The sequence below is a fragment of the Euprymna scolopes genome, chromosome 46 (genome assembly GCF_053919585.1).
Source record: "Euprymna scolopes isolate OS-2025 chromosome 46, ASM5391958v1, whole genome shotgun sequence".
Taxonomy (NCBI): domain Eukaryota; kingdom Metazoa; phylum Mollusca; class Cephalopoda; order Sepiida; family Sepiolidae; genus Euprymna; species Euprymna scolopes.
Genome location: NC_136527.1, coordinates 200,685,608 through 200,693,752, shown reverse-complemented (window position 1 = coordinate 200,693,752; position 8,145 = coordinate 200,685,608). Strand labels below are relative to the sequence as shown.

Sequence of the window (8,145 nt, the reverse complement as noted above, 5' to 3'; positions counted from 1 at the left end):
AAAAAAATTATGAAGCTTTAAAAATCAGGTTCATTTTTTTAGATAAAACATTTCATTATTATTTGGATTAGTCGAATTACTGTTAACGTCCAAAATGAGAACAGTATTCCGAATAATAATCCAAATAATGTTCATATTAAAAATTGTAAAACTAAATATTTCACATAAATAAATCCAATAAGAGGAAGGAATTGTACAAACAGTGAAGTCAGTCAAATGACAAAAATAGATTTGGTCCAAGAAATTAAACTATGACGTCATAATTACGTAATGTGATTTGCAACTTATTGTTATCAAACTTGATTCGGTTAAACTTACGATGACCTTCACTCATTATTCCAGACTTAAACCTGCTTATTAGTCTGCCTGTTTAACATAAAATCAGCATTAAACGAACAACGATGAAAGTGTAGTACCTGTTTTAATTTGTTTGTTCATTTCATACATGTTTTGCGTTATCATCCTTGTAGCTAGTTCAAGAGAGGCTTTATTTGTCATGGGTTGTGTCCTCCTCCCATGCATTATACCTTCTTTGATAGAGAAGTAGTTTAATGTTGTAAAATGATGCATTGCACCGGCTCCCGGGTGTGAATATGGTAGAGAATAGGAAAGGACACAAATCAATATTTACAATCTACTGCTCGCCGTGTAATTTTTTCAAACGCTTTTTTATTTACCTTATATATTGTTTCAGGGGAAGGTAACTCTTCTGGGAGTTATGTCCCTTTAATTGCAAACATTGGTCACCGGATATACGAGAAGAGAGACCCTCCCTGGATTGAACACGATAAATATTACACATTGTCTCACTGTAAATACGTTAATAAACTTCTCGTATTTCATTTAAATCTACAGACCCTTCCTGGACTGAACCAAGGCCGCCGAGATATATTATTAACATTAAGGCCGGTCACATGGGAAGTTCACGTTGAAGTCACGTTTGGGAACTGGGTCGTATCGAACGGCCATTTTGTTTTATTCCTCGCTCTAATAAACACGTGCCAATTTGTTTGCTTTTCTTTTAAAATGCCTAGTTGTTGTTGTGGACCACTATGCAAAGGTAATTACGCAGATGGACCCAAAGTGAGTGTATTTAAATTCCCTGACGATAAGGATTTACGTGATGAATGGACAAATGCTATCAAGCGAGAACATTTCGAGCCTACAAAATCAAGCGGGTAAGTGTTGTTTACTTTTTTCATAAATGAAAAAAACAAAAATATTTATCTTTCGGTTTTTTTTTTTCATTTGTTTAATTAAAAAAAAAAAGTAATTCTATGAAAAAAAAATTGAGAAGTTTTTAATATATAATTATTTCTAATAATTAATGTTTTATATATAATTATTTCTATTAATTAATTCTATAGATTTTTTCTATTAATGAGTAAAATTAATAGAAATAATTACATATAAACAAAAATTAATAAACTTGGTGCACGTGGAATTAGTGCATTTTTAATAATATGTTTTTTTAACATTTGCTTAATCGAATTCTATAATTTACGTACTGTACAATTCTAAAATTTTTCTGTATCAATTACATAAATTAATAAAAACAATTCTGTATACACAAATTTAATTAATAAGTATAATTATATATAAACTAGGCACCGCAAAAAAATGGCCGAAAAATCAAGTTGTTGTTGTTTTTTTAAAACGAAATTACATTTATTAAAAACCATGATTTCTGAGTAACTTTTTTTTTCTAGAAAGATAAAATCCTGAATTTTATCATATAGAAAGCTGAATAATGTAAAACTTTTTCTACTATTTTTAATTAAATTTTAAATGTTAAAATTTCCCCAAAAGTTAACAATTGACATTTTTTGTCTTGCACAAAAAGCGTATATAAATATTTTTTAAAAAAGGTTTTTGAAAGAATTAAGTTGTTTATTTTTAGTCTAACTAATATTTAGGGTGATTTTCTATGAAAATATGCAAAAATATTATAATATAAGTACCTGGATTTCAAATAATTCCACTTATTCATATAGGGAACCAATTACTTCGCATAGATTCGATAGTGTTACGTTCCTCTTTATGTTTGTTGTTGATAAAAAGCAAACTACGGAAGACCAAACTTGCACAAAAAAAACTTATTTTTCAGTGAGGGAAATTTCAATGTATTAACGCTGAGGCTTGCCAGCACCAGATGGGTGACCATTTTGATGAGTTTGTTTTTTAATGTGTATGTGTGGGGGTTAGGCTCCCAAAAATGGGGGGGGGGGGGGGTAAAGCCGAATAAAAATTAAAATTGACCCAGTCTAGAAAGATTTCTCCTTCATCGAATGAGGAAGAACTGTAGGGTTTTTTGACTACATAAGCAACCCCGAAGCTGGCCAGTACAGATGGGTGACCATTTTTATGAGTTTGGTTTTTAATGTGTATGTGTGTGTGGGGGAGTCAGGCTCCCCAAAATGGGGGGGGGGGGGTTAAAGCAGAATAAAAATTAAACTACATAAGCAACCCTAATAATTCAATGAAGAAGGTTTAACCATTTTTTTACGGTGCGTATTTTTCGCAGTATATAAAAAAGTTCTGTTTCTAGTTTAAAATTAATTTTTCACTGTAAAGTTTCGTTTATGGCAGAAGAACGAACAAATGTCCGCTATAGTTTCGGTAAAATAAAAATAAACACGTGTATTAATAAAAATAATAATAAATTTTTACTTACCATCCATAATTTTGTCTCGCAATGAAAAGAGAAACGTCTCGTTTCTATGTGAGTGTTGACCAACATAAATTGTACTGAGTCATGCTTGCACCGGTTTTGGCAGTCACGGAGATCCAACAAAATTATTTCAGCGCGTATGGTCCACCGTAGTCTAAAGGCAGCAAACGTTATCAAATGGGATCGAAAAACTGATATTTTAACACAAAGGGCACAATATTTATCGATTTTTTTTTGTATCGATTCTTCAAAGAATTCCCTGTTTAATAATGGTCATGCATTATTCGGCTCACTAAAAAAATTATTAATTTATTTATCAAAGATTTTAAAATGGCTTTTTTCGTATAAATACTAAAAAAAAAAAATTTTTGCTTAGCTTAAATTAATTATTTTACTTAACATATTCACCGAATTTCACACTCCAAAACTCAAAAGCGGAATAATTAAACACAATCAAAGTTCTGATATTCAGACGTCAAAATAAGGTATGTAAACAAGTGTGTTTTTTTAATCTATAATCCTGTTCCTTACAACAACGGAATATGTTTTGTTTAGTTTCAGATGATTATTTTAAGCATATTTGGTACCCCTCAAAACAAGGGGGGGTTGTAAGCAAAAAATATATATATATAAATATCGTTTATGAAAAATAAGTACAGTTATAAAGTTCATTCTTCTCCTAATAATCGCTGAAAATTTCGTATTGATTGAATAATTACCTGATTTTTGGTAGATTTTTAAAAAGACGGTCCGTCAAAAAGTACTTACCTGCCCCCTAGTTTTGGCGATGCCTAATATAAACCAAATTATATATAAACCAAAACAATGAAATGTAGTAAGAAAATATTTTAAAACTCGACCGTATTGAATTATTCCTTTGATATATTTTTCACCATACTCTTTAAAATTTAGGAATGATTGTATACGTTTTTAGCGTATGAAATTCTTTTAAACAAGTGTTCTATACAATTGTAACCAAATCAAACTTTATTGCTGTACTAAACCTAAATTTAGATTTCTTTTTATTATATATATATATATATATATATATATATATATATATATATATATAATATTTTTACATCTATATTAAACTGGTTATTCAGAGAAGACACCATGCTATTCTTAAAATGGTATTTTGAAGTCCACGTTTTATGGTACCTTCGTTTATTGCATTGTTAGGTGAAAGTATAAAATAGTTACAAAACACATTCTACTTCTTCATGTTAAGAATATATTTCTAAATAATAACGTTATTTCAGAACGGTACCTTCTGTGCATGAGTACATAAAATAATATAACTGTCTAAGAATTTTTTTAAAATAGAGGTTATTAATTGTTAATCTTGAAATTTTAAGTTCTATGACTAAACATTTTTTACATTCCCATCAGTGTTTTAAATTTATTATTTTACCTAATTTAATGCTATACTCATTTACTGTATAACTTATCACTTATTTATTATTTTTTTAGGTATGTGAACTGCATTTCCTTCAATGTGATATAATGCATGAAACCTCATGTTACGACCCCAAAACTGGAGTGACTCTTACTGCAAAATTAATCCACCCTTGCGGAAAGATGCAATTACACAAGTATGTGTAACCCAACCGTCAGCATCTAACAGAGAGTCTGCCAATGCCAAAAGAATGCGGCTAGAAAATGAGGCCGTAAAACATGCTTTGGCTGAAAGCATTGCCGACGATGTGGCATATAAAAAGAATATTAAGTTTGAAAGCCTTGAAGAATTAGAAGGAAAAATTACATTTCTGGACCAGATGTATTGGACTGTAGTTAAACATGACTAAACACTCATGATATGTCACATCACGAAATCACCCAATCCCAAAATAAGTCTTTCTATAGTGATTGAGCATGATTGTTAAATACAGGTTTTCTGTAATGATGTGGAAATGCATATGATAGGGCAAGATAAAATTCCTACTCATGTAAGTGACATCATCACCTTAGAAAATATCCTCAAAAACATTAAAAATACTGGATATAGAGGAACACAGAACCAACCTTCCAAATGTATTTACCTCATTGACTCTGATAATATCTTTTTTAACATTGCTCATAGATCAAACTGAAAAATATTGTGAAGTATTAAAATTTATATGTGAGCAGTTACAACTGCTGACACAGAATAGGTTTGATTATTCTGCAGAAATGTTGATATTTTGTTCACTATTTTATAATTGCTCTCCAAAAGGATACAAACTTTTAAGAGACAGCAATAAACTCATCTTACCCTGTCCTTCTACAATCAGGAGGTTAACTTTATCAAAATACATGGATCCTGTAGTTGAGCAACATGACAAATTCTGCATGTACATTAAGAATAAATTTAAATTGTTATCACAACAAGATGAGACAGTATCGTTACTTGTTGATGAAATTCATTTAAAGTCATACTTTGACTTTAAAGGAGGGAATATTGTTGGATCAGCATATAATACTTGTGAGGCTGCAACAAGTGCTTTTGCTTTCATGGTGAGCAGTATCTGTTTAAAATATAAAGACGTTGTGCATATTATGCCTACTAAATGCCTAAAAGCACAATCGTTATTTGAAATTCTAAAAGAAATTATAATTGGATTAGATTGGGTTTAAAGTAATATCTGTTATAACAGATACCAATGCTATTAATAAGAAAGCCATGTCATTATTCACTTATCCACCAAGACTGTCAATAGTATATGCAAATCCAGTTTTGAAGTCTCGGCCTCTTTTCTTTATATTTGATTCTGTGCACATTTTAAAGTCTATAAGAAATGACTGGCTCGGTCAAAAAGATGCCAACAAATGCATGATATTTCCTAGCTTTAATGAAAGTAATCAAACAAATGATATTTTAGAAGCCCCATTTACAACTTTGCAAGACATTCAAAAATTTGAAGCACAATCACTCTTAAAATATTGCTACAAATTAACTACAAAGGCTCTTTCACCTACAAATCTAGAAAAACAAAAAGTAAATTTAGTCATACAAATTTTTAATGACTACACAATTCAGGGATTGTTAACCTTAGGTAAAGAGAAAAATATATCTAAATTTGAAAAAGTTGCAGAATACATAAATATTATTAATACTTGGTGGACAATATTAAATGTAAATACACCATTTAAAGGCCATCGACTTAAAAATAAATATGCATTTCCACTTACAAACCAAAAATATGATGAGAGTTATATATTTCTCAAAAAATTCTATAATTGGTTAGAACGTTGGAACAATATTTCAGGAAATTCTGGAAAACTAAGACACATATACAGCCTTACATCACACCACTCATGCAATTTTAGAACTAACTGATTATTGCATAGAAGACTTAAACATAAAATATATTTTACCAGGCAAATTCCAGACGGATCATCTCGAGTCAAGATTTGGACAGTATCGGCAATTTTCTGGTGGACAATATAATATAAGTGTACGTCAAGTTATCGAATGCAAAAAGAAAACTAGAATGCTGTCAGTATTGAAATTAAATTTACCAATACACAACAAAAGTATCGATCTTACAGATATAGGAGACACTAACTGGGAAGGAATGGATGAGGTACAAATAGTAGACCATAAATATGACATCGATATAACAGATGCTGATCTTAATAAATATAGGGAAGTTTTCCCGATTATAATATATTTATCGGGTTATTGTTGCCATGCAGTTTTCAAGAAAATAAAATGTAACAGCTGCAAAGATCTAATGACAGGTACACTAACAGATTATATGGAACAAAAACCTGAAATGAATAATTATTTCCAAGGGATTAATAGAGTGACACTACTGCAATCTTGTTCTTTATAATTATGTCGTTATAAAAAATTACTAGAAAACTCTTCTTTTCTACAGTCTATGCACCAAAGACAGCAGTTACAACAACATTAGAGGTGTTGTCAGATAATAAACTTCTATTTGAATTTGACATCTGTTATGAAAATCATGAAATAAAAAAAACTAGAAAAAATTGTTCCTATGGTCATCAACAAATTCTCTATTTAAAAATGTTTGTGGTGTGGAAAACAATAAAATAAATTCTTCAAATAAAAGAAAATTACAAACCTTTCACTAAAATTATCATTTGTTATTGTGCTTTTTTTTATACACTTGTTTTATCTTCTTGCTTTTGTTAACAGCATTTTAGTATCTTGAATTACCTCCCTTTTAAATTATCTCCGTTCAACTTAACGTTAATGAATGATACTCTTTTGATGACGTCATATCTGAATGGATTGGCCTTAATGTTCTCAGCGGCCTCGACCCCAAAGACCATCGCACTGTGCTGTACATGTACCAATTCTACTTGGAACCTGCTACCTCTGTACTCATGATGATGATTAAATTGGTAGTACCCTACAAGCACTGCACAAAATATCTCCACCAGGCCCATGACTGTATCAACCACTCTGGGATTACCCGCATGCAGGAACAGCTAGCCAGCTACCGATGGGAATTTAAAGATCGCGACATCAAGGCATATGTCCAGTCATGCTAAACATAAGGGAAACTATGGCATGCATCAGAACTGGCCCACGGGCCATTGCAGGAGAGGTGGAAACCCATTCGAAGTTGTTGACATAGACTTTGTCTCAATGCCCCTCTCAAAGGGCAAATGGTACATAGTAACTATGCTAGACAGCTTCAGCCGTCACCTCATGGCCATACCATGTGCCAGAGACCGCGCAATGGACGCAGCTCGCAGGCTCTATCAGTTCTTTCTTCATCAGCGCGAGATTCCCCACATCGTCTTCTCCGACCGAGGAACCCATTTCACTGGCGAGGTCTACAAGGATTTCTGCGAACTAATCTCAATCACCCGAGAACTTCACTGCACATGGCGACCGCAAAGTTCATGGAACATCGAGAGGCAACACCGGACTTTAAAGAATGCTCTCTACATGATCAGTGAAGATAGAAATTGTGAATGGACGGACGTCCTCGAATCCATAGTATCCTCGATGAATGCCACAGCCAACACTGCCACTGGCGCATGCCCGCACTACGTTATCACCGGCCGCCAACCACACATCGGTCTACCGAAGATCCCCTGCCAAGACATTGCTAATAACAATCCAGGTGTTTATGGTATGCAGATAAAAGCTTTGCTTCGACAGCTGCACCAACGAGTTGCCCTGGCGAACAATGAAGCTGACCAAAAAATGGAAGCCAAACTAAACCAAGGCACCTTTAAAACCCTATACAGGTTGGCGACAGAGTACTACTCCACCGACCGAAATCCACAATAGCACACTCGTCACACCTGCCTTGGATAGGTGATTTTGTAGTCACCAAAACGAACGGTTTGGTGATCCAAGTAAAAAAATGAAAATGGTGAAACAGATTGGGTTCACCGCGGACACATCCACCGACTCATACCGCGACCAAATAACCTACAACACAGGGATCTACCACTTCCACCTCCGCCTCCATCCATGCCAAGCCAAATTCCTGATCACTCATTGA

At 32.9% G+C, this 8,145-nt stretch overlaps 1 long non-coding RNA gene across 1 annotated transcript; it reads left to right on the top strand.

The window, feature by feature from the left end:
- Window positions 1–901: 901 nt before the first annotated feature.
- LOC145270067 (uncharacterized) lies at window positions 902–4,929 on the top strand. Its single transcript, XR_013865305.1, has 2 exons — window positions 902–1,178; window positions 4,145–4,929. It is a non-coding gene; the product is annotated as an uncharacterized LOC145270067 (long non-coding RNA).
- Window positions 4,930–8,145: the final 3,216 nt, after the last annotated feature.